Here is a 27,930-nt window from a genome sequence, read left to right on the forward strand (position 1 = left end):
TGCCTAAGTTGGCTGGATAATAAGTGCCAGAGTGTTGTCTGTGTTCTCCTCTTCAGCGTTGGTACCTGGATTTATATGTGGATGCAGCAAACACTTAACCACTGAGTTGTCTCCCCTGCCTAAAATGGAGACTAACCATATTTCAAGAGCTCAGTGGCCACACTCACCTATCTGCAATTGTATTAGGTGGCAGAATACAGGGAACAGTGACTTTCAAATGTTTCTGACTAGAGTTTTAATCACAGCTTAGTACACACACACACACACACACACACACACACACACGGGGGTGGGAGGAGAGAAAGACATACAGAGACATGCACAGAGACAGACAGACAGACAGACACACACACACACACACACACACACACACAGAGACAGAGACAGAGACGGAGAGTGAGAGACCGAGGGAGAGAGACCGAGAGAGACAGAGACACAGAGAGAGAAAGAGAGCGATGGGCAAAGCATTCGTGAAATACTTTTCAATTATGCTATGAAGCATGTATTCTGATATGTTCTATTCTTTTCTGTTTCGTTTAAAATAAGCATTGGTCTTGACTCATTAGGTTGATTTAATGGCCATACAGTGGAGACCTATTGAAAACCATCAATATAGGAAGCTTATGGGGTTATATTTTGAATGGGAGGTTAAAGGTATAGGTTCTAATGTTAGCCTTTAAGGCAAAAATCTTTCATGGTCAAGAGTACCTTAAATTGCACTGGTCTCTGCAAAGTCAGAGGGTATAAATTAACCTATTTTGGTTTCTTTACAATTGCTCATGACCTTCTTTTCCCGAGGAACTGGGGCCAAATTCTAGTATGACTGGTGTTCAAAGGCCCAGCGTACATTTTTTCTTTCTGATAACTGAATTCAAACAATGTAGTATTTGTGTTGCTAGCATACTGGGTACACTGTGTGCTTATTTCCTATAGAGTTGATGCTTATAGGTGTGTATCCTGTAGTTTATGAAATGGACGTGGATGGAAGACAATAGGTTTGTGTGCAGTGCGAAAAGGGGTCTTTGTTCCAGTAGAAACTGAGTAATCTCGCTGTGGTGTTTTGCTACCTGGGCCAGGCAATATGGCACTTTTACAAAGGGTGCTGAAATAAAGCGAGAAGACAAAGGAAGGGAGATTTGGGCTTCTTAGGGGTGGACAACTGAGGGTAAATAGAGTTGGAAAACAAGAATTAGTAAGGGTTGTTTGTGAAAATTCAATTTAGCATGCATTTTTGTCTCCAGCAACAATGGTTGGTTTTCTCTCTATGCACAAGAGACTAAAAGGGAAAATCTTCCTGTATGTAGCTCAGGACCAAGAGCTCACGACGCACTTGTGACTACTTTACCGTGTCCAGATTCCAGAAATCCTTATGCTAAAATGGTGCGTCCCGTGTGGCACCTTTACTCAACACAGATGTTTCAACATTTTTGCAATCTTAGTTTCCTGAGTCAGTCCTGAGAATCCAAAGGGAGTTAAGGCTAGACTCTGAAGAAGCAAAATAAATACCTTGAAGGACTGGAAATGTGGTTTGGCTGGTAGAGGGTTTCCCTAGCATGCCTGAAGCCCTAGGTCCAATGCCCAGATGAGCCAGGCATGGTGGCATATGCCCATAACGCCATCACTTAGGAGGTGGAGGTAGGTGATGGATCAGAAGTTCAAAGTCATCCTCACCCTCATCTCATAATGGGCTTGTGCTAGCCTGGGCTATATGAGACATTCCCTCAAAAAAAAAAAAAAATCTTAACTAACGGTTCAAGATATAGGAACCTATATCTATGTTGAAAAGTCTGTGAATATCACAAAGCAAGAATTGGTAGCCGGGGGGCTGGGGGGGGGGGGGGGGGGGACTAGGCTACCTGGCAGTGGAAGATGTGTTTGAAGTGTATGTGATAAAAAGAGAGAAGATGGAAAAATGGACAATATAGAGACAAGTTCAAGGGCATCAGCTCCAGCCATGGAAGCATCCAGAACCTCTACTGATGGGATGCGACTGGCTGGAGGCTCTCAAACCTTCTCCAGGCAAGGATTCTCTCCTGGTCGTTGCTGACTGGACTGGAGGTTCACACCGCACCCCAAATTAGCCAATCAGAGCTTTTGTTTCTTGAGCGTGAGCACAGAGAGAGCCAAACGTCAGCTGTGTTTGGTGCTCAAGTTTTTTTTTTAAAAGATGTATTTGTTTTATTTTGTGTAAGTATGTATGTATGTATGTATGTATGTGTGTGTGTATGTATGTATGTGTGTGTGCATCTGACTGTATTTATATGCACCACGCATATGCATGTACCCACAGAAGCCAAAAGGAGGGCATCAGACTTTAACTGGAGCTATGGATGCTTGTGTGTCTTTATAATCTCCCCACTAACACCCACATAGCTTTCTGCCACATAGTAATATTAAGGCTCATTTAAGCCAGGCATGGTGGCACACGCCTTTAACCCCAGCACTTGGGGGACAGAGGCAAGCGGATCTCTGTGAGTTCGAGGCTAATCTAGTCTACAAAATGAGTTCCAGGACAGCCAGAAAAACTCTGTCTTGAAAACAAAAACAAAAACAAAAACAGAAAAACCCCAAACCCAAACCATTAATAAAGGACTCATTTAGCTCGCTGAATGTCCATGGAAGTTTGGGCATCTCTCTCTATTACAGCCCTTAGAGCAGAGAGAATGACTGTGTAGTTTTGGCTTTCTCTGCCAGAGGTTTTGTAGGGGAAAGAAAAATTCAAGCTAGCATTCTTGGGTCAAAGTTTAACACATTTAAAAGTTTGATAAGTTCTTCTAAATTGCCAGATGGCCAGATTTTTAGGAAAGTGTAATAAGCTTTGTTTGGGGTCAAATAAAGTCAAGGTGGTAGAGGCCTAAGATCACCATTGATGTCCCCAAATCAATTAGGAGCAAAGGGAACTCTGAGGAGAGGTGACAGCTGGAGATAGGCCCCAGTGTGAGGTATGGAAATGCCCGTTATGATTCAACTGTACTTCACACACAAATAGGAAACCACCAGACACGGTCATCAGAGGTCTCGATGTGCCACGGGAGAGTACACACCACACGCAAAAACACAGCTCCATCTTGAATTCACCAAAAGCCACTTGCTGGCTGTGATAAATATTAATTCCACGTTCAAATAGCTGTTCTCATTTTCTTGGGTTCAGAGCACTTTTGGAGGCTGGCCTAGCCTCTTCACATCTTTGGAGAGCATTTACGAGGGTCAGCATGGCTCAGCATGGTTAGGAACACAGTGCCTATTGAAGTAGCTGGGGTTATTGCTCACGGTGGTGAGGGAGGAGGAGAGGAGGCAGAGGAACCGTGGGGGTGCTTGAACAAAGGGGCTAGAAAGGATTTCTTTAAAAGCGTGTGTGTGTGTGTGTGTGTGTGTGTGTGTGTCTGAGCACATATTGTGCACACATGTGTAGGTCAGAGGATGACCTTGGCCCTTGGTCCTCTCTTTCAAACCTTGTGACAGGGTCGTTGTCTTTCATTGTTTGCTATATGTAAACCAGGATGGATGGCCTGCGAGCTTCCAGAGTTTCTTCTGTTTCGCCTCTCCACATCTCACGGCAGGAACACTGGGATGACAGATGTGCGCTGCAGTACTTGGATTTACATGGGCTTTGGGGATTTAAACTCAGGTCCTCAGGCTTGTGCAGCTTTGCCATGAGTCCTAGAAAAGATTTATTATAGACTGCTATAGTTGGGCCTGGAAGTCCCCCAAAGGTTCCTGTGTTGAAGGTGTAGGTCTTACTTGTAATTGATAAACTCTGGAAATATCAGGGGCGTGTGGTGTCATTGCAGGAGGTTGGTCACTTGGGGGAGGGGTGTTCCTTTGGAGGTTGTATTGGGGCCCCAGAAGCTCTCTTTCTCTCCCTCTCTCTCCTTCTAGGCCACCATGAAGTAAGCATCTCTGTTCTACCATAGCATCCTACCTCTCCACAGGCCCAACGTGATGGAACCACGTGACCCTGTATAGGAACCTCTGAAGCAGCCAAAACAAACCTTTCTTTCTTTTAGTTGTTTTGCTTCAAGTGCTTGGTCTTAGTCATAGAAAACTGATTCGCTTACACACACACACACACACACACACACACACACACACACACACACACACACACAAGATTAGATTTTGGTTGGAAAATTCAGTGGATAGAATAAAGAAATGAGACCTTGGTCCTAACTGAGGCATATGAGGAATGCATACTGAGGGAAGGCGAATAAATCTGATCATGCTTTTTTACTGAGGAGAACTCCCAGTCTTTCGGCCTCTACCCTCCAAGTGCTGGCATTACAGGCACTGGAGACCCTCCTGGCTTATGTGGCCCTGGGGTTTGAACCTGAGGCTTAGTGCATGCTGGCAAGCTCTCTTACCACTGAGCCACATCCGCCAGCACTGAGTGGCCCGAAGGAGAAAAGGCTACAACAAGTGATCGGTTACTAAAGATACACTTGGTAAAGAAACAGAAGGAATATTTGGTCATTTCTGTGGCTGGGATAGTGTTGTGGTTTGCCCCTGTTGGCACTGCCTGCTTTAGCCCTGCCTCCTCTGTGGTATCAATGATGACACTCAGTAATGTTGCTTGTAACCGAGGGGAGAGCGCCATGCCTAGCCGTGCATGCCAGCAGAGCCATCCATCGCGGCACCAAAGCCAGGAGACTGCGCCAGACTGGCTTCTGCACATCAGGGCAACTCCTTTCCCTTTCATGCATAAGTTTTTTTAAAATTACCTTTGCATAGTTAATCCCCACTCTTTCTCTTTTTCTTTTGAAGTTGGAGAGGAGATAGGCTCTCACGTAGCCCAGGCTGGCCCTAAACTCACTATGTAGCCCAGGATGAACTTGAACTTCTGATTTTCCCATCCCTGCCTCCGATTGCTGGGGTTACAGGTGCATGAAAACCGGGCCCAGCTGAGGGATGCTGGGGCTTGAACCCAGGCCTTGCTGTGTGCTAGGCAAGCTCCCTACCTGCTGAGCTACCTCTCTAGCCACTCTCCCTATGCCACAGTTCATATTCGGAAACCTTTGCTCACGATCTCCATTTCCCCACAAAGTAGATAGTCCGTGCCTTTCTGTTTCAGGCGCCCTTCCCCCACACCCTCCGCTTCTCCTTTCCATCCCTTGTCACAATTGGCATGGCATCATTGAACCGTGAGTTATCTAATGCAGGTGTCATCAGCTGGCCACGCCCACCCTGCTTATCACAGTGTCCCCGGTGGCTCGTGGTAGGGAGCACCAGCTACACGCTCAAAGGCAGCATCTGATGACAGATGATTAAATGAAGACAAGACACTGAGCTTCATGTGTATCCTGTGCCTCACTTATGTCTGTGTATGGAGCCTTAAATAGGCCCATAGCATAGTAGATACCCAATAAATATTTGCATAAAGGTTTACCGTGGTAAGTTTTGTATGTCAACCTGGCCAGGCCGTAGCTTGTTCAGTCTTATTTCAGAGTCTATCAAGAAAGATGGTTTTGGAAGAGACCAGGCTTTGACAGCTAACACTTCCTCCTTCTGTGATTCAGAACTTGACCATGAGACTTTCACGGCCAGTGGGGATGTGTGACCCTTGAGCTTGGCTTTGAAGTAGACCCATGCATTCCTACTGGCTTTCTTGTGCTTCTGCCATTCATGTGTCATGCCCTGGGAGGCCACTGAACTGAGAATGGGAACACCTTGTCTCCATGGACATTAGCCCCACAGGGCCTAGACAATCTCCAGAGAACCACAAACATACGAATGAGAAGTTTTTATTTGCCTTCATTAGCCAGTCTGTGGTAGGGACTGTTTGTTACACACCAGAATCTGACTGATACAAGGGAATTTTGGATCTGGTAAGATTGATAGGTGCCATTCTACCATGCTTCCCACGAGCGAACAGTTAGCTTGGCACACGCAGAGTGAACAATTTACATCACAGTGTGGTGAAATATCTGGATACCAGCTCAAGAGTTGTGTAGAAACTTGATTTTCAGTCCTCAGTCTTAGGAGCTCAGCAATTGCTATTGAACTTTCTGAGTACCAGGGTAAGTGCGGTCGGTCCAGGAGGATGCAAATCGGAGAGTGAGCAGGTCAGATAGTTGATGGGCACTCTTCCTTAAAAGGATATCTGGCACCATGGCAACCATAAGCACATTCAGTTTTTGTGACTATGGATTATAATTACCAAGTTATTAACCAGAGGGCTATGTGAGAGATTGATGGTTCTTGCTCCTTGTAATGTGTCCTTTAAATGCTAAATAATAAGTTAAATGTAAGGGATAAATAAGCTCCGTGGCTTATTTATGGGGCAATTACAGGATATTTTCAGCCTATTAACTGGGACATGTGTGGAAGCTCAGGGCTGGGAGGAGGAAGAGCCCAAAGGAAGAAGCTCAGAGACCTGGATTCACTGCCGCCTGCAGCTGGCACGCTTGAGCAGGTCACACCACTGCTCGGAACCCCAGTGTTAGCATCTGGAAAAGTAGAGGCGGGGAACAGAGGCCACATCTCACCGTGTACCTGTGAGGAGCTGGTGACATGATTTCATGGGTGGCGTTGAGCACAGTGCTCCACATACGATAAGCAGTCCTAAGAATATTAACTCACTGTGTCATCGGATCGGGAAATAAGAGGCTTGAGCCGTCTAGTGAGAGACCCCCTACTTCATGCTTTCAGCTAATACATGATTGATACAATCTTCAGCAGATTATCAATGAGTTCACAGTCAGCTGGGAACTAAACTTGACTCTTCTGTGAGTGTACCATGTATTCTTAGCCACTAAGCCATGTCCCCAGCCCCAGAAATAGCCCCTACCTACCATTTTCTACCTGAAGACAACCTTGAATTTGGGTGAGTTCTGACAAGAATAAAGATGATATCGTGAATCACCTGTTACATCGAAACAGAAACGCCATCAGATTGTGTGTGCATGCATGTGCGTGGGGTATGGTCTAAGTGTATTCAGGTATGAGTGTGTGTGCATGTGTGTGCACACTTGTGTGAAGGCCAGAGGGCAATGTTGGATGTCTTCTTCATGTACTTCATACCTTTTTAATTTTAGTTGTAAGTATGTACATTTTTTGTTAATTATACCTTATTAAAACTGGAAGAAACTGGGTGGGGTGGCGCATGCCTATAATCCCAGCACTCAGGGAGGCAAAGGCAGGTGGATCTCTGTGAGTTCAAGGCCAGCCTGGTCTACAAAGTGAGCGCCAAGGCTACACAGAGAAACACTGTCTTGAAAAACCAAAATAAATCAAAACAAACAAGAAACCCCAACCCTCCCCCCAAAAACCCCAAAACTGGAAGAATTTTTTAAAAATTTAGTAAAACCATCTTTTTTCCTCCAATGAACTCACAATAAAATATAACTGTCATTGTCTTTTTCTTTTTTCCTGGTGGATGAATTGATTCAATTTTCTGTTTTTAAAGTATCAATAGTCCCCGGGGTGGTGGTGGCATATACCTTTAATCCCAGCAGTGGAGAGGCAGAGATAGGTGGATCTCTGAGTTCAAGGCCAGCCTGGTCTACAGAGTGAGTTCCAGGGCAGCCAGTGCCACAAAGAGAAACCCTGTCCCAAAAAACAAAAAAACAAAACAAGAAGTAGCAAAAATCAGTAATATAATTGGTTCTGAAAGTGTAAAACCCGCCTTATTTTTGAGCCAGGGTCTTTCATTGGTCCTGGGGCTTTCAGCTTCATCTAGCCTGACTGGCCAGAGAGTTCCCGGGATCCTCCTGTCTCTGCAGAGTTGGGTTGCAGGTGCATCCTGCTGAGCCCAGCTGTTTTACAAGGCTCGGTCACTGTGCGCATGCGCGTGGCAAGCACCCTCTCCACCGCAGCCCCACTGTTAACTTCTTTATGATTCCTTCTCTATGTTTTTAACCCAAGATTAAATCTTTCAAATCCGAAATCGGAATCTTCCTCTCCGTGCTGATTGCCACCTGCTTTTTAGAGACGTCACTCAATGTCCGCCTAAAACAGTCTTAAGGGCTGCTCCTGGGAAGCATTTCTCAGGAGTTATTTCTGGAGGCCCTGCTTAGCAGCACATTTACCCAAATTACACCTTCAGACTTTCTGAAGTCTTCATTTCAAATTGGTCTTAAATGGGCCAGGCTTGGCTTTAAGATTCCCTTCCACCCCTCCTCCCCCACTCCACTGCCCTCCAGCTCTCTGTCAAGTAGTTAATGATCCTACCAGGCACTTAGGCAGTCGGGAGCTCTCAGAGTAAAGGGGCTCCGTGGTGAGCCATTTTGTAAAAGGGGGAAAATGCCATTCAAATAACTACCCTTTAATTTTTCATCGAGGCTGGGATTTTTTTCCCCTCCCTAAACTGAATTCTTTCTTAACGTCCATTCCCTTACCAGGCTTCTGAGAACACCTTTCTTGGTTCCTCAAACAACAAGGAGCCCTCCCCCTCCCCCTCCCCGCTCCCCTCCCCCTCCCCTTCCCCTGCCCCCCGCCCACCCTGTGTCTTCTGCGGCCATGACTGGGTATATTGATTTCCGTGCACAATATTTTCGATGGGTTTAAGTGATTTGTAACTTAATCATTAGAAGAATAAGTTACAGGGATGAGGCCGATGGCTCAGTCAGTAAAGCCCTTGGCCTTTTGGGTGTGAGGAGCGGGAGTTTGATCCTCAGTACCTCTTTAAAAAGCGAAGCACAAGGAGAGGGGTGTGGAGAGAATGCAGGATTCCCCCCAACCCCTATTCCCCCCCATCCCCCCCGGGGGTGGGGGAGCTCACTGGCCACAGGTTGTCAGGCTTGCTGGTAAGAACCTTGAAGCATGTCAAGGTCCCCAGAACTGAATATTCTGATTGGCTTGAGCCTGGACCGTTTGTTCTGGGCGGCAGCACCGTCTCTAAGGCTTTGGCAGAGCATGAACAGAAGGTATAACCTACATTCATCCCACAGCTAGCCTGTGACCTTCCTCCCGAGGGACGTGACCCTGAGCAGGAAAGAGAAGGAGGAAGGAAAAGAGAGAAACCAAAGGCTTTTATTTATCTTTCAGGCTGGGCATCTCAGTCTCTCAGTCTGAATCCTTTGCGCAGGGGATGCTTCTCCACTAACCTCCCTGGTAGCTGGGCTCTCAGAGGCCACTGCTGTGCATCATCTGGAGAATGGTCCATAGTGTGCTGGCGGCCACTCGCTTGATGAGAGTTCTGGTCATGTTCCCATTTATTCTCATTTCTTTAAGGCGACAGTTATGGTCCAGTCTCACGTCTGGAAGCTGAAACTCCATTTCGTCCTCAGAGATCCTTTCACACTTCTTTAAAAATGAGCATTTATTGCTTTTTTCGGACCATGGAAATTTGTCAAAAGGAAAATACGGAGAGCACTGGGTAGGTATGCAATAGTTAACAGGCCTCTGGGGTGTCAAAACACTTCCATGGCTGTGGTTTCATACCAGGCCCTTGCACACACATGTTAGCCAGAGAAAGTTTAGATATATTTGTTTGCTTGTTTTGTTTTTTTTCCGAGATAAAGTATCACTATGTAGCCCTGGCTGTCCTGGAACTCATTATGTAGACTAGGCTGGCCTCAAACCCGCAGGGATCAGCCTGCCTTTCTGCCTCCTGAGTGCGGGGATTAAGGGTATGCACTGCCACACTGATTGAAAGTTTCACATGACGCCGGACTTTGTTACTCTCCACTAACACTGTACCCGAGATGTGTTTCCCTGCTCATGGTAATCATGGGTGTTTCCGTGCTCTTTAAATACTTTAAGGAAAGGTGAGTTCTAATGATCTCGTCATGTTCCAACACATGCCTGCAGCAGTTATCCAGGGCCTATTAGTAGATATACAGGTATTTTCAACATTGCCTATATTAGAAATAGTTTTGAAACAAATATTTACACTCATAAATAGAGCTCTGTTAATTTGTCTCCACCACAACATTAAAGTTTCTAATAAAACAGCGTCAATGTGCTTGGGGGCTTTTGTTTTAAATGCATTTAAAAACATTTTTTTATAAAGTTCCTATGTATTTTTAAAACTATTCTAAAGTTAGAAGGGGTATTAAATAGTAGCAGAGATTCCAATCAATTCCCCAAATTGATATGATCCTCCATATTATTCCTTCCAGCCCTTTATGTATCCTCACACCTGAATGTGTGGATGCATTTGTTGATTTCTCTCCTCATCCTCCTTTATTTTTAGCTCTTTCCCCCCTCCCATGTGTATTTTCTGAGATGCCAGGCATTTGGGTGGCAATTTCTGGAAGCTTCCAGTAGCCAGTACCATGGACGAAGGAAGCAAAATACCTAAGAAACACATATTGACACCACCCACTAAGCCAGGGCAGCAGTGACTCCTTTCCCCACTGATGGGGAATTTGCGTACCAAAGACACACCCAGTCTTCCTATGTGCCGCAATATCCCACGGTGCCCTTACAAGAGCTCAGACACTGCAAAACCATCATTTCCATCTGCCGATGAAGACAGTGGTTTAAGCTGATTTCCTTTATTGAGGCAAAGCTTGTATAAGATTTAAAAAATTGGGGCTGGAGAGATGGCTCAGTGGTTAAGAGCACTGCCTGCTCTTCCAAAGGACCCGGGTTCAATTCCCAGTACCCACATGGCAGCTCACAACTGTCTGTAACTCCAAGATCTGACACTTTCACACTAATGCACATAGATTAAAGTAAAATAAAATATTAAAAAGAAAGATTAAAAAAAATTACCTTTTTGGTCACTTAGAGTCAAGTACATTCGCAACACCATGACAGCGTCATCATCACCATCTCGAATTAAAACATCTTCATCACTCATACAATCCAGTCACTCAGCAAGCAGTCACCCCTCACCCTTCCTTCCGGTTGCATCCCCTGGAGACCGCTTATCTACTTTATCTGCCCGTGGGCTTGCTTGATCTCCACATTCTGTGCACATAGACTCATGCCGACATTAGCCTCTTTCCCTCAGTGGAGCGCATTCCAGTTTATCACCACTGCAGCATGTAGCGATGCTTCATTCCTTTCTTTCCTTTTTTTTTTTAAACAGCTGAATCATATTCCATTTGGGCCAGCTAGTTTTATGTCAACTCGACACAGGTTAGAGTCATCTGAGAGGAGGGAGCCTCAATTAAGAAAATGCCTCCATGTGATCATTCTGTAGGCAATCCTGTGGGGCATTTTCTTAATTAGTGATCGATGGGGAAGGGCCCAGCTCATCGTGGCTGCTGCCATCCCTGCACTGGGCCAGCCTATAAGCAGTAAGCCTGGAAGCCACTGAGCAGCACTCCTCTGTGGCCTCTGTATCAGCTCCTGCCTCCAGGTTCCTGCCCTGTTTGAATTCCTGTCCTGACTTCCTTCAGTGATGGACTACTTTGTGGAAGTGTAAGCCGAATAAACCCTTCCTTCCCCAAGTTGCTTTGGTCAACAGTAATAGAAGCCCTAACACACCACTGATAGAGATAGAAACCAAAGTAAGATAGACCAAACATTTCTTGCCAGCCCATCAACTGGTAGGTGGTTGCACTGTTACTACCTTTTGAATGTTGTGAATAATAGTAAACAAAATTTGAACACTTGTTTTATTAACTCTTCTGACTGTACTGTTACTTTTTGTAGTTTAAAAAAATTATTGAGGCATAAGGCAAATTTTCTTTAAAAATGCTTAAACTATTCTTGTCTATGTGGTGATAGGCCTGTTTGTTTTGTTTTATTCTGGATATTTAGGGAATTACTTTTTGAATTTAATTTTGTTTGAAGATCAGCTTTGGGTAGAGACTTGTGGCTCATGTTTTTTTTTTTTCCCCTCGAGAACCCTAAATAGGTCATCTCATGTTTTCTAGTACGAAGTGTGGTAGTTCCGATTACTGAGTGATTTCATTCACCTGAGAAGTGATTTGGTCTCTTTTTCCAGTTTTTTGTTTTTGTTTTTTGAGACAGGGTCTCTCTGTGTAGCCTTCGCTGTCCTGGACTCACTTTATAGACCAGGCTGGCCTTGAACTCACAGCGATCTGCCTGCCTCTGCCTCCCGAATGCTGGGATTACACACGTGCGCCACCACTGCCCGGCTGGCACTCCAGTTTTTTTTAAAAAAGTCAATGTTCTTTTCTTTTTCCATTTCTCTCTCTCTCTCTCTCTCTCTCTCTCTCTCTCTCTCTGTGTGTAGTGTGCATGTTCTTGTATGCATGTTTGTATGTATGTGGACCGCATATGCATGTAGAGGCCCAAGGCTGATGTTGGGAGTCATCCTCCATCACACTTCCACCTTATTCACAGAGGCAGGGTCTCTCAATCAAACCCAGAGCTCACCGATGTGGCTAGTCTTGCTGGCCAGCTTGCCCTTGGGAATCCCTTGTCTCTGGCTTCTGATGATAGAATTACAGTCTGGCTGCCATGCCCACTGGCATTTTTATGGGTTCTGGCCGTCTGAACTCTGGCCTCCATTATTGTATGTCAAGTGCGTTAACCACTGAGCGGTCTCCTCAGCCCCCCCCCCCCGAATTATTATTATTTAAAGTCTTTAGGGAGACAAATTGCCTGCCACCAAGTCTCCCAAACCCAAGTTTGATCCCTGTCTCCCACAGGTTGGAGGGAGAGAACTGTCTCCTACAAATTGTCCTCTGGCCTCCACATGTGCACTAGTTATGAGCTCATAAAATAATAGATGAGAGAGAGAGAGAGAGAGAGAGAGAGAGAGAGAGAGAGAGAGAGAGAGAGAGAGAGAGAGGTGTTTTGGTTGATTTTCTTGAATTATTCCTTGGGGAGTGTGGGGGGTGTGGGGGTATCGTTGAGGTGGGATCTGGCTTTGAACATGGGGTCATTTTTGCCTTAACCTCACCAGCAGCTGGGGTAATGGGCATGTGTCGCAGTAAGTGGCTTTTGGATTTATTCTGTAGGGGCTTGTAATATGTAGCTTTTATTCAGTCACAATTTTCTAAATTTCTCTTTTTGTCTGTTTTGAAATATTAAGACAAGAGTTTCCTCTTCCCTTTGTCCTGCTGTGTACATTTGACCTGCCTTTGTTGGGTGAAAATTGCTATTTTCTCACAACGTTGGATGAGATTTGACTCCTGCGCTGCTGTTTCTTGTGCTTAATTGAGATTTCCTGTGCTGTTGTGCAGGAAGTCAGGCTGGGATAACCTCCTGAGCTTCCCTTTCACAGAGCTCTGTCTCGGGTGGCTGTGGCTTCATACCTTTCTCCCTCTCTGGCTTTTGTGGATACACCTTATCCTTCTGTCCCTGTTGCTTATGCCCCATGAGGATTCTGGTCTTCACTCAGGTGTGGCCTCACTGGAAGGCTTTGGTTCACTAGACTTGGGAATTCAAGGAATAAGATCCTAGCATGAGGCTCTCTCTCTCTTGTGGTGTGGTCCCCTGCGCACTCCTGGGTACTGCCAGCTGTAGATTCTGCAGTGTGAACCTATGTGCTCAGGTTGGCCTGTCTTGACTCTCTGTAACCCTTCATTGGTGGTCTTGTGGGAAGCATAGGAGAGGGAGGTTAGCTGGGGGGGGGCGCAGGTCACTACAGGCCTTGGGGTATCTTGTCTTGGGCTTGTTTCTGTCTCTTCCTGCTTCCTGCAATCCCTGAGGTGACCTTTGTTCCACCATGCTGCTCTCTCTACTTCTCATGAGCTCACTGTCAACAGAGCTGAGGCTTCTGGGCTAAATCTCTGAAATCATGAACCGAGCAAACCTTTCCCTAAGTTGTTTGTGTCAGGCATTTTGTCATCATGATGGAAAGTGACAAGTACTGTCAAGTTCCCTGGAAATGCATGGTGAAATAGAGGGTGTCCTCAGAGGAGAGGGAGGGGAGAAGACATTGCAAAACTATGCCCCCAGTGCCCTGTACAATGTCACCAGCCTCTGCAGAAGCCTTGGAATGCCTGTACAATGTCACCAGCCCCTGCATCTCATCTGTGGAAAGTCAGCCTGCTCCCAGGAAAGCCCTTTCTCCCCTCTGCTCCCAAGTCTGCAGAACTCCTCTCATACATGCCTCTTGAACTTCCTTTGAGGTTCTAATATTCTTCCTGGGCCCATAAAACAGGTTCTTTGAGCCTTCTCTTCTTGGCTTCAGGGGAGGGGACCCCTCCTCTTGTGGTTGGATGTGGGAGGGTCCAAGCCCAACATATATGCATCACAACTCTTTTCAATATCATCAATTTCCAACCTAACTTAAAAAATACAGCTTATTTATTTGTGTGTGTGTGTGTGTGTGTGTGTGTGTGTGTGCGTGTGCGTGTGTGTGTGTGTGTGTGCGCGCGCACACACGCGCGCAGGTGCCTATGTAGTCCAGAAAAGGTCATCAGATCCCCTGAAGCTGGAGTCACAGGTAGTTGTGACTGCTTGGCATGGTTTTGACGGTATCTGAACTTGGGTTGCGCAAGAGCACTATGCACTAGTAACCTATGGTTACACAGCAAGCACAAGAGATACAAGATGGTTACAGTCTGTCAGTCTAGCACCACCATGATGCTTTGGCATGCCCTGTAGAGGTTGTACTGTAGCTAAACTTAAAGAGGGGTTGACCCAATTCCAAGAAACAAGATTATTTTAATATCCTGCTCTTTAGCCATTCAATAAATATTTGTTTGGTAGCTAAGTTGTGTTGGATTATATTAATCTTCTTTGTTGGGTAAATGAGGTGGGTGATAAGGACATTGTCCTGGGATTAGCACAGCAGGAGGACTTTGGGGACTCAATCAAGGTCACCTCCCCAGTTGTCTCATAAGCAAAGCTCAGTGGAAAGTAAAGAGAGGCCAGTTTGAGGTGACTTCTGGGACCTCTTGGGGGACAGGAGTGTATACACAAATTTGTAGGCCACCACATGGATAGTTAGAGAGGCCTGGAGGGAGCTACTGGTAGGGGTCTTGACCTAAACCCGGTGGCAGAGAGAAGAGCATTGGGAACCATAAAATGAAGTCAAGTTGTAGAAGAAGGGAATAGATTTTGATGACCTAGATGCAATACTGTTAACACTTCCTCTGGGTGTGTTGGTGAGTGCGTTGCTATCGTGACGGAGTCTAGGATCACCTGGGACATGGGCCTCTGGGCATGCCTGTAGGGGGTGATCATAGTTAGGGTAACGGAAGTGGGAAGACCTACCTACTATGGGCAGCACCATCCCCCAGGAGGGGCATCTGAAGCTGAGTAGCAGCTTGATTCTCCACTTTCTGTTTCCTGATTGTGGATGTCATGTGATCAGCTACTTCACAATTCTGCAACCGTGATGCGCTGCAGCTGTGAGCTAGAATAGACTCTCTTCTCCCTTATGTTGCTTTCCCCCCAAGCATTTATCAGAGAAACAGGGAAAGAAACCAAGGCACAGACTCCAATTCTTGTATGGCAATAGTGTCATTCTTTATGATGGTCAATGGGTACAGCAACTTATGTGTCCACCAAGAGGTGATCGGTGTGGTCTAGCCACACAGCAGACTATTGTTCAGCTTTAAAAAGGAGTAAATTTTGGGCTGGGTGTGGTGGCGAATGCCTTTAATCCCAGCACTCAGGAGGCAGGGGCAGGTGGGTCACTGTGAGTTCAAGGTCAGCCTGGTCTACAAAGTGAGTCTAGGACAGCCAAGGCTACACAGAGAAACCCTATCTTGAAAAACAAACAAACAAACAAAAAACCCAAAAGCAAACAAACAAAAAAACCCAAACAAAACAAAACATAAAAAAGGAGTAAACTTTGGATAAAAAAAAAAAAAAAAGAGCTACTGCTGGGCTCACCCACCTCTTGTCCCTTTGAGGATCCTACTTTGAGATTAGCTAACCGAAGAGGAAACCCACTGATAGCATACTTGGCCCAATGGGCATTTGAGAAGCGTGCCATGGTGGTTTGAGTGTGAATGTCCCCATAGGCTCATGTGTTTGTTCACTTGGTCTCCAGATGGTGGCGCTGTTTTTGAAGGTTGTAGAGCCCTGTTAGGAGGTATGAGGTTTGCTGCAGGAAGTAGTGACTCACTGTGGGGGAGGGCCTTGGGTCATTATAGCCTAGACTCACTTCTTGTCTGCTGTGTTTCCTGACTGCAGATACAATGTCTCCAGCTGCCTCATGCTCCTGTGGCCATGTCGCTCCTGCCACACCTGACCGCACCCTCAGACAGTAAGCTGAAATAAATTCTCTTTCCTGTAAATTACTTCTTGTTGGATACTGCCAAATAAGAGAAGGAAGTAATGTAGTGGCCTAATCCTGGGTGGGTCCCCAAAGATGCCCTGGCTGGGTGTTCTAGTTTGAGCAGGCATACCACGGAGCAGCATTTTCTCTTGGGTATCAAGTGTCAGAATTATCCAGCTTCTGCCTCACAGAGATGAGGTTGTTGCAAAAGACGCTTCTCTGGTCTATTTATTATCCCTGAGAAATAGGAGTCATTTAGGTCCTGGTGGTGAATTCTTTGATATGATTTTTAAGTGACATGATCAGACCACAAGAGGGCAGTGCTCAGCACAAAGGAAGGCATTACTAACAGCAGGATTTCAAGGTAAATAGGAAGACACTGTAGTGGGGCTTTCTCTTAAATTTATCACCAATGATAGCCATGAACACAGCGGTGAATGCGAGTATATATGCTTTTAAGGAAGAGAGGGGGAGCTAGGAAGGAGGGACAAAAGAACAAGAAGGAAAGCTCCAGATTTGCCTTTGGAGTGTCTTTGATAAGAGAGAGGGGCCGCCTGGGGAGTTTCTTGACGGGGCGTGAGCTTGAACTCGACTGGACAGCAGCCATCTCTCAAAGCCGCTCTTAGTTGCCTTCATCACTCTCCCGGACAGCCGCTGCATCCGCAGGACCATTTGCAGGTCAGGCCCTCCCTGCTTTCCTGACAATCAGATTATCCTAGCTAGACTCAGGTGCCGCTTAACCAAGTTAGGTACAGAATAATTTAAAGTCTCAGCACTCAGGATTTGAAAATCTGCCGTAGGCATGACAGGCTAAAGGCTGATTTATGCTTTATTTGACTTGGAAGGTAAAAGGAAGAAGAATTGAGCACATGAGTCTTGGGGAAAAAAATTGGTATGAAGGCCTCTTGGAGAGGGTTTTTATATCCCCGAATCTCATGATGTTTCAGGCTCTGCTTTTATCACCAGGACAGCATTTTATATCTATTTTGGTTAGCAAAAAAGTCACTGTATGTGTAAAATACTCTGTACAAGGGGACTGGGTGCCTCTGAGGGTCTGCTCAGCACCCACCTGTGACCCACCCAACCATCTACCTATGTATCTAACTCATCTACCCACTCACCACACACACACACACACACACACACACACACACACACACACCTCCTACACAGAACTATCTAGCCCTCTCCATTTACCACCCACCCACATATGTATCCACTCATCCGCACATTCACTCATTCACCCGTCTACCTTAATACACATCCATCTGTTTATCCACCCTTCCATCCCTCCCTCCACCCGGTATCCATCTTCTCATATAATTTATTCCTCCCTCCACCCACCATCTATATATCCACAGTCCACCTCTCCCTCCAGTCATCCACCATCCATCTATCCACAACCTGTTCACCCATTCTTCCATTCACCATCCACCTGCCCATCCATCCTTATATCCACCCCACCATCCATCCATCCACCCACCCATCCATCCATCCATCCATCCATCCATCCATGTATTCATCCATCCATGCATCCATCCATCCTTCCACCCATCCATCCACCCACCAATGCATCCATCCATCCACCCATAAATGCATGCATGCATGCATGCATCCATCCATCCATCTACCCATCCACCCACCCATCAATGCATTCATCCACCCACCCATCAATGCATGCATGCATGCATGCATCCATCCATCCATCCATGCATCCATCCATCCATGTATCCATCCATCCATCCACCCATCCATCCATACATCCATACATCCATGCATCCATCCATCCTTCCACCCATCCATCCACCCATCAATGCATCCATCCATCCACCCATCAATGCATGCATGCATCCACCCATCCATCCACCCATCAATGCATTCATCCACCCACCCATCAATGCATGCATGCATGCATCCATCCACCCACCCATCAATGCATGCATGCATCCATCTACCCATCCACCCATCCACCCACCCATCCACCCACTCACTACCCTCACCAACCTCCTGAAAACTTCTCTCATCTGCTAACTACTCTCTATCCAGGTTTCCTTCACAGCATATGTGTGGTAGCTCCTCACTGCCCTTTGACCCTGGCCTTCTGTCTAAAACATTTGGGGCTGCATTACAGGCTGAGTGGCCTTTCTATACCTTAGAGCCCTCATTTGAAGCATCTATGGATTACTATAAATGGAATCATTATTCAACCAATCCTGACTTATGGTGTGTGTGTGTGTGTGTGTGTGTGTGTGTGTGTGTGTGTGTGTGTGTGTGGATGTGTGCCTGGCTGGCCAGTGAGCTCTCTCCTGTCTGCACCTCCCCCATGTTAGATTATGGGAGTATTCCTCCAGCCCTACTTTTCTTTCCCTCATGGGTGCTGGGGCTCAGCTCCGGTCCAAACCTTTATCAGACATACACTGTCTCGGCTGAGTCACCTCCTCAGGCCTTGTTGAACTTTCAGCTCATGTGTCACTATCAGTTGTAGGCACTGGCGTTTTACTGCAAGCTCCTTCCTTGTGGAAGCCTTATTATAGAAGGAGAGGCGGACAGTGACAGCACCGGGTGCATTTGCAAGCTGTGAGAAATATTCAGAGGAGTGTGGCACGCAGGGCATCACCAGCGCTGTGGCGGCAACAGGGAAGTGTCTCTCTAACAACAGGTGTCGCATGAATAGCTGTTAGTATTATTACCATGTAATGAGTCTTCTAAAACCTTTCCAAAGCAATTATTGCTGAGATTTTATTGAGCACTTTCTGCGACCCAGCCATTGCGCTGAGTACCACAAAATGAAGGTGGTAGAGGCAGATGCTGAGGCTGCCTCTCCCTGTCTCCTAGGAACTATCCCAGTAGGCAGTTGGGTAGTTAGACCTTTGTTTCCCAGGCATATTTCACTATGTAGTCCAGACTGGCATGATTCTCCTGCCACAGCCCCTGATGTGCTAGGGTGACAGGCATGTCAGCTTTACCCAGGACTTGTGATCTGGAGCAGCCTCGTTGCTTTGTATTTTGTCAGTCCCCTTTCTATTATCATTTAAGCAGCCTTTTCAGAGCCTCTCCCCCCCCCCCCCCCATTTTTTTCCAAGACAAGGTTTCTCTGTGTATCCCTGGCTGGCCTGGCCTCACTTTGTAGACTAGGCTGGCCTTTGAACTCACAGTGATCCACCTGCCTCCCGAGTGCCGGGATTAAAGGCATGTGCCACCACCCCCAGCCTCAGAGCCTCTTATGTGGAGGTCTCCTTTATCAGGGTCCCCTGTTCCTCATGTCCCTGGGCAAGGTGATGTGTTTAGTTCTAGGCTTGTGGCAGTTGCTCCATCACAAATGCCCGTCCCACAGCACCTACTGTGTGTGCTGCCTTGCAGAGAATACTGCATTGCGAGAGCTTTGCGTTCTTTCTCTCTAACCCCAAGATCCTGCTCAACACCGGCTATATAAGGTGCTCAGCCAATAGATGCCTGCAGATGTTCTGTGTGAGCGCTTTGTCTCTGTGGGGAAGACATGCTTTGTATTGGACAGGTTGAGTAGACTAGAAAGGGGAATTCTTTGAGATCCAGTGAAGCCCTAAAAGGGCTTATAATTTTGACTTGCCATGGGCTGTGTGACCCACTAGCTAGTTTCTCAGCTGCTTGCTCTTGCTTGATGGCACAGACAGCTCAGAGTCCATTTCCAAGGCCTGTCTAGATTGTCTTCTTCTTCTGTCTTCTCAAGGATGGGTGATACTCAGGGCATTCTGGGGGCAAGAGATGGCTGCTGTAGGCATGGCAACTGTCTTAGTTGGCTTTCTGTTGCTGAAATAAACACCATGACCAGAAGCAACTTGGGGGAGGAAAGAGTTTATTATCTCTTACAGGCTACGAACCATCAATTATTAAACTTCCTAGTAACACAGTTGTGCAACCACCAAGACAATCTGGTTGGAACTTTTTTTTTTTGCCAACTAACGCCCAAAGAAACCACATATTTTTTCTCAATCACGCCTATTCCACATTCCATGCATCTACTTTCAGTTAAACCTGGGTTTGGCACTTGTGGACGTTTTATATAATGAAATCAAGGGCTACACGGCCTTTTGTCATTGGTTTGTTTCATTCAGCGTAGTACTTTCAAGGTCCATTCATAATGTAGACAAATAAGTGCTTTATTCCCTTTGAAAGCTGACTAACATTTTATTAGTAAACCACCACACTTGGCTCGTATACTCATTAGTTGACTGATTTTTTTCCCCCAACATCATTTCCTTTTAAAAGAGGAGCGATACTCCCAACTTAACTTTCTTTCCTTTTTTTTTAAAGATTTATTTATTTATTTTATGTATGTATACAAGTGCTCTCTATCTGCATGTACACCTGTAGGCCAGAAGAGGGCACCAGATCTCATTATAGATGGTTGTGAGCCACCATGTGGTTGCCGGGAATTGAACTCAGGACCTCTGGAAGAGCAGACAGTGCTCTTAACCACTGAGCCATCTCTCCAGCCCCAACTTAACTTTCTTAAGTGCTGAGTTTTATGTACATCTTACTCCTTCCCTTGAGAGTCCTGTCTGTGGTGTCTGCGTGGCTTTCTGTCATCCCCAGGGTTGCTGGCTACTGGTCCTCAGGAACCAGGGAGCAGAAGCAATGAACTGGGGGTGTGGTGGCCCGTGAGCACAAACGGAAATAATCTTTAGGGACCAGCTTCAGGGAGGCAGATTGAATTTTATTTGGGGTAAGCAAAGGTTATATAGGATTTGCGGGGAGGGAGGGAGTGGGCACACCCAGGGTGGGTGAATGTCCTTGGCTAAAGGGCTAAGGTACCGAGATGCCTCATTAACAACAGGGGAGGCATTCCAGGAGTGTCAGGTGCTTGCTGAAGGGGATCCTATAGGGAGAAAAGGAGTTGGACTTGTAATTTCCCCCCTAGGACTACATGACATTCTTCAGGTAGAGGATGTGGGGGTCTGGGATCCCCAGGCAGAGTCCTGTTGACGAAGGGAGCCCTCCATTTTGCACAGAGTTCAGGGCTTTCCAGTGATGGTAGACTCTGACCTAAGCAGCAGGGTTTCCTGACATTTTTGAGTGTCTCTGCTCAGCATGGTTCCTGGAGCAGAGTTGATGGTCCAGTGGTTGAGCAGGAGAACACATTCGTCTAACATGGAATACATGCAGTGTTAGACGGTGCCAGCTGGGTATCAGCTGCTCTCCTGGGCCCCCACTCACGTGATACAACAGAAATGGTGGTGTTTTGGCTTAGAGAAAAGACTGCTAAATATGTTGGGCTTTCGTCTTTTTGCTCATCTAGGTATGTGTGGGAACTTTCAGTTTACCACTGCAAGGGCTGGGAAACAGGCTCAGCTGGCCAAAGCACTGGCTGTGCAAGCCCAAAGACCAGCCATTCATTCCCAGAATTCACTTAAAAAGCAAGACCTGGTGGCTTGCATATGTCATCCCAGCCAAGATGGCAGAAGAGATAGGAAGACTGGCTGGACGCTCATGAGTGTAGCACAATTCAAGAGAGACTCTGCCTCAAAATAAGGTGTAGGAGAGAAATGGCTCACAAAAGGCTGTCCTCTGATGCATATACACACATATATACTCACATGCACACACGCACACACACATATATGCATATACCCACATGTGCTCATGTGTGCTCACACACGCATACACAAACATGCATACACACGCAGGCACACACTCACACATTAAATAAATAAGTAAATACCAAATGATCACTATGGCGTATTCTATAATTTTCTTGGACAGTTCCATGGTTAATCTTGATTGTCCATTTGACGGGACCTATAAATGTCTATAAGATGAGCCCCTGGGTATGCCTGTAAAGAGTTTATCTAGATCAGGTTCGCTGAGGTAGGATGTCCTATCATCCTGTGAGCTGGAGCCCGGACTGAATGAAAGGAGCTGAGCGCCAGCAGGCATCGCTCTCTGCCTCCTGCCTGCAGAGGCAGTATAACCAGCTAGCTGAAGCTACCGCAGCCATGCCTTTCCCACCATGGCAAGCTTCAAACAGGGAGGCCAAATTAGGCCTTCTGTCCTGAAGTGACATTGCCTGGACATTTTGTGCAACAAAGATGAAAGTAAGTGACACAGACAGCTTTGCTTAAGACGAGGCTGGTCTGCGGCACAGGATGTTCTTTGTCTCTGCAGTCGCTGGCAAAGAGTAAGAGCAAGTTGGCTGAATATCCAGTACTTACCCTATAGATTTGGGGGAAGGCTACAATTCAGGGCATAACTGTCATCCTTTTGTTTTTGGGGACCTGCCAAGTGTTGAGTTGTTTTTAAAAAAAATCTATTTATTTGTATTTGGTGTTTATTTGGTGTTTTGCCTGCTTACATGTATGTACACCATGTGGGTGTTTGGGATCCGAAATATGGTCCTCTCTAAGAACAATAAGTGTTTCTAACTGAGCCACCTCTCCTGCTCCCTCCCCTTTTGTCTCTCTGTGCCCTCATTTCTTCTGCCATCTGCAAGATGGAGCCGGTTTGTTTAACCAAGTCATTATTTGATGGACGCTGTACTGGCTGTTGTTCAAGTCAAAGGCCACGCACTGTGTACAGAGGTTGGTTTGGAGCCCACAGAGGCGGGCACTCAATACTGCCATCTCCCACTCCATCAGGGCGGTTCAGAACCCAGATGGTGGCCTCCAGAGGGACACTGCTAGGACAGATTTGCTTCCAGCAGGCGGATGGCTCTGGCTTCAGGAAACAGAGTAGATTCCAGTGAGAGCAGATCTTGTTCCAGGAAGGGGTGTTGCCTCAGGCGTTCCCATGGGGGGGAAAATGGCGAAGCAGCAGATGGGGACTGCTGGCTAGGAAATGACTCGTTCAATTAAAATATCAAAGAAAGAAATAATCGGAGCAAGGTGTTTGGTAGCAGGCTTCTGATGGCTCAGACCAGGCTGATGGAGTCTGAAGATCATAGTCGCATCATCACAGGCACAGAGGAGATAGATGCTTATGAAAGTTTCTCCCACTTAAAATAGCTTTCCCCTCCTTGGTCCTTTCAAAGAGCTGAAGCATTGATGTAGCTTTGACAGGTCCGCAACTATTTATAACTGCCATTGAAAGAAACTTTTAAAACACCATGCAAAGTCAAGAACATTTTCTCTCGCTTAGATTCCTCAGTTTCGAAGGTGTATGACTTCCACCAGGCCTTGGGGGTGTACTCGGTTTCTTGCCAAGGGGAAGATGGAATGTGAATTCCTGAGTGGTTAGGGCTGAAGGAGAGAGAGAGAGAGAGTAGCCAGTTAGTTCTTCAGGTATTTGTTTTGCTTTTGAGAGAGGGTGTCCGGTGGCTCAGTGGGTCTTGCCTTCTGGTTCCTGAATAGAAACAGAAAGTCGTGTGACTGTGTTTAATAGCAAAATCTCATAGACCCCAGGGCATCATGGGATTGGATTATGGTCAGACAGCTATCTTTCTGTATTCCCCATGCCTCCCCTTCCCATGACCCTCTCTGCTGAGCAACTTCCTTTGCTTTTTCCCATTTTCTTCTCCCTTTGTAAGAAGGAACCAAACTGAAGCCATTTTTAATAAAACTTCCATTTTAAATAGGAGTCAAACAAAGTTTAAGATCCCAAGACTTCTCTGGGTGACTGACATCCTGGTTGGCAAGTTGAGACCTGAATGCTGGGCAAGTCACCCTACCACAGCTGAGTAAACCAACCAATGAGAACAGAAGAAAATGTCCCAAATGGGAAAATATCCCTAGGAGAGTCCCATATCCCTGAATCCTGATGGTGGAAAAATGTAACTGTAACTTGGCACAGATACTTCTGATTTTCAGGCATAAAAACTGCAGAACATTCTGGCTTGGGGTCACAGTTCAGCTCCTGAGTCTGGTCTGTATTCTTGACTGATCAGTAATAGCTTGATTACAATAAATTTTGTTTTCTGTATCAACTTGGTGTTTGAGCTGTGTTGGGTCTAAGTGGACCCTGTAACACTTACACTTTGATTTTATTGTGGCTTTAGACTGTTGGAGAGCCAGTATCGGACAGCTTCCGAGACTGCTCATCCTCTCGTGATTGCTTCTGTCTCTGTGGTAGCGACTGGATGGGAGTCTCACTTCTCTCCAACTTAAAACTCCTGTAAGTTCCTGCGTTTGCTCACAAGGTTTTTATGTGAAATGAGCATTCACTGGGAGTGCCTCAGTGAGAGAAAGCCGTGTGTGATGTGACCTCCAGAAGGCTTTCTCTATGTTTTCATTAGCATATGTTAATTATGTATAACAATGGGGTTTCATTACGTCATCTTAATACATGTTGCATGATGCATTTTGATATTAACTCCCATTACTCTCTCAAGTCCTCCTTCCACTCCCTCTGGCTCCCATCTTCTCAAGCACACCCCCTTCAATGTGCGTGCATGAGTGTGTGTGTGTGTGTGTGTGTGTGTGTGTGTGTGTTTAGGTGTACATGTATGTAGGAGCATGCATGCCTCTGTGTGTATTTGTGAATATAGAGGATAGAAGATAACCTTATCTGTCATTCCTTAAGTGCCTTCCACATTGTTGTTTTGAGGCAAAGTGTATTGGTTTGAATGAGAATGTCCCCCACAGGCTCATATGTCCGAGGGTTTGGGCCCTAGTTGGTGGAACTGTTTGGGAAGGATTAGGAGGTGTGGCCTTGTTGGAGGAGGTGTGCCACTGGGGGCACACTCTGAGATTGCAAATGACTCATGCCATTCCCGGTGTACCTCTCTGTCCTCTGCTTGCTGAAGATATGGTCTCTCAGCTGTTCCTGCTGCCGTGCCTTTGCTCCACAGCCATCAAGCGCTTTCTTTTATAAGTTGCCTTGGCTGTGATGCCTTTGGTTAGGATGGCCAGTGAGTCCTGGGGACCCACACTGTTTCCTCAGCCCTACAAGTGAAAGTTTACACAACCTTGCCTGTGGTAAAAGAGTTTTCAAAACATTATTCTTTGTGGCTGGAGAGAGATAGTAACTGCTGTCCACCCTGGCCAAGGCTGACAGCATTGCTAATCTGTGGGCATAAATGTGAGTATAGAGATGGCAGTTTGACACCAGGTACATATAACAGAAGAGGAGTAATAAGTCCCCTCAAGTCTTATGGCCACTCCAGCCATGGAATTTGACCCGGTTTACAATGCAAGGCATGGGATTCCTACTTGGGGACCAGGCTTCAAATTCTACCAGAAAGTGGCTGGTTACCCCCATAACAGTCACACTGCTACTGCACCGGTGGGCACATCTTTCCTGGCACGTCAGTATGACTAATGTGCAGGGTCCATCTGGGTAAGACTGTTGATGACATTTCTCCTCCAGGATACCCAACTGCACCTTCTAGCACTATGAAAGCTGGCAGGCAGGAAGGAAGCTTCTAGCTCTGTGTCAGCCTGATTTTGCCACATCCTGCACCTGGAGTATATGGTACCTTTAGCAATTGGTCTTACCACCTATCTTTGGTGTTTCTTCTTCTTCTTCTTCTTCTTCTTCTTCTTCTTCTTCTTCTTCTTCTTCTTCTTCTTCTTCTTCTTCTTCTTCTTCTTCTTCTTCTTCTTCTTCTTCTTCTAAACAAACATGGATTCTGAGGAACTCAGGTCTGTGCTTGTAGGACAAGCTTTACCCATGGAGCCATCTCCCTAGCCTGAGTGTTTAGTGTTGTTGGGCATTTCAGACCTGTATATTTCTCTTTCCCTTGTGGTGGTGCACGGGGTTTCCTAATGCCCGCAAAAGGATTACTTTTGTGTCCTTGAGCATTTTTGATGGTGCTTGGGTTGGCATGGAGAGGCTGCACAGAGCTCTGCAGTGGCTGCCTGTTGCTAAGGACCTGTTTTAGGCAGTAGTATCAAAATAGGATCAAGGGAACATCTGGGTAGTTTCCCAGGCCTCACAGGCAGCCATTGCCAGGAAACTAAAGACGAATAAGAAGATGAGTGGTTGGTCCTGAGTGTGGGAAGCGGCGAGCCGAGAAGGGCTTTCCAACCTCAGACTTGAGCCTGAACCTCTCCCTGCTATTGATTAGCTTTGAGACCCTCAGAAAGCCAGCTAGCCTCTCAATAGCTTATCAATAACAGTATGATGGTAATGACAGCACGCATACGTTACGTGTGTTCATTCTGTGTATGCTCATGTGTGTTCAGATGTGTGTGAGTGTGGAAGCCAGAGAACAATCGTGGTGGTCACTCCTTAGATTTGGTCCACAATTTTTTTTTTTTTTTGAGACGACGGCTTTCACTGGTGAGCTCTACAGTCTGTTTGAATCTCACCCCAGCCCAGTGTTGGAATTATGAATGCATGGTTGTTTTATTTTATTAAACATGAGTTCTAGGCATGGAACTCAGGTCCTCAGGCACCTTACTGACTGAGCCATCTCCCCGTCCAGCAGTAGTTCTCCTTCTTCCATTTCTTTTTTTTTTAGATTAAAAAATTTTTATTTTAACATGATTTCAATGTATGTGTGCCTGTGTGGGGATGTGTGCCCATGACTGCGGATGCTCATGGGGCCCCGAGTCATTGATTGCCCCGAAACTGGGGTTTCAGGCAGTTGTAAGCTGCTGGATGTGCTGGGGACCAAACTTGAGCCCTTTGAAAGAGAAGTAAGAATTATCAACCACTGAGCCATCTCTTTAGCCAGTACTAGGTTTTATGTCACAGGATAATTGAGAAAACCATGAGTACACACACACACATACACACACATACATAAGTATGCCAGTCACACACAGAACATGCAACCACTGGTGCTGTGATCTTGTTCTTAATATTTAGAGGCAGGCTTCTCCTATATTTCCCAAGAGAACGTCTGGACACCAGCCTGCCTTTAAGGCATTCATTCATTGACCCAGATTCTGGCACACAGGGAATCTGCAGTCTTGTCTTCCTGTGAGGGGACGCTGTACACATGCACTGTGAAAATTAAGCACTCTCCAAATGGAGTGTCACTCCAGGAGAGAGAGGTAGGAAAGAGAGCCAGAGGTTAAGTATATGCCCGTGGGTGCCAGACCCTCTGGGTTTCCACCTCCTCCCCCCAATGCTATGTGCTTCTTAGCTGTGACTATCTTTTCTCCTTTTGTCCAACAGAGACAACATCAGTGGCAGCCTCTAAAGGTTAACTGAGACATCCTTGGCAAGATGCCTAGCCTGCAGTTTATGCCGAGTGATGGTGTTTGTGATTATCCAATTAGCATATGCAAAGCATTTCCATTTCTGGATGACTTTACACTCTACATTTTCCTACCTATTTTTTTTTTTTTAAAGCCAATGTACTATATATTTAACTCACTGCTGATTATCTTTATGGTGCCTCACTCTGGCTCCTGACAAAACCATTATTTTCAAGGGGTTTCCATTTCAGTGAGGGAATTTGAGCACTGGACAAAGAATGACAGGCGAGCTAAGGACAATGACAAGAAGGGAAAAACACAAACTGCAAGCAAGAGGTGAGATCCAAGGGAAACAGAAATGTGTGTGTGTGTGTGTTTGTGTGTGTGTGTATAAGAGACACGCAGACACACAGATACACAGACACACACACAGACACACACAGGGGGAGAGAGAGAGAGACAGACAGACAGACACACAGAGAGAGACAGACAGAAAGAGAGACAGAGAGAGAGAGACAGAGAGACAGAGAGAGAGACACAGAGAGAGACAGAGAGAGAGAGAGAGAGAGAGAGAGAGAGAGAGAGAGAGAGAGAGAGAGAGATGCTCATAGAAGTTCTACTCAAGATTGCAGATCTGAGCTAAAGACAGAGATCCAACGTAGACTAAGATCCATCCAGGGAGTCATGGGGCAAGGCGTAAACATAAGGGACAGCTTGTGCAAAGGTCCAGTGGCTGCAGAGAATGTGGCATGTTCCTAATTAATACATGTGATCGTGCATGTAAGTGGAAAATACACTTTTCTTTTGGGAATGGCCCCCTTCAAAAGACCTTGT

This window comes from Acomys russatus, chromosome 19 (genome assembly GCF_903995435.1).
Source record: "Acomys russatus chromosome 19, mAcoRus1.1, whole genome shotgun sequence".
Taxonomy (NCBI): Eukaryota; Metazoa; Chordata; class Mammalia; order Rodentia; family Muridae; genus Acomys; species Acomys russatus.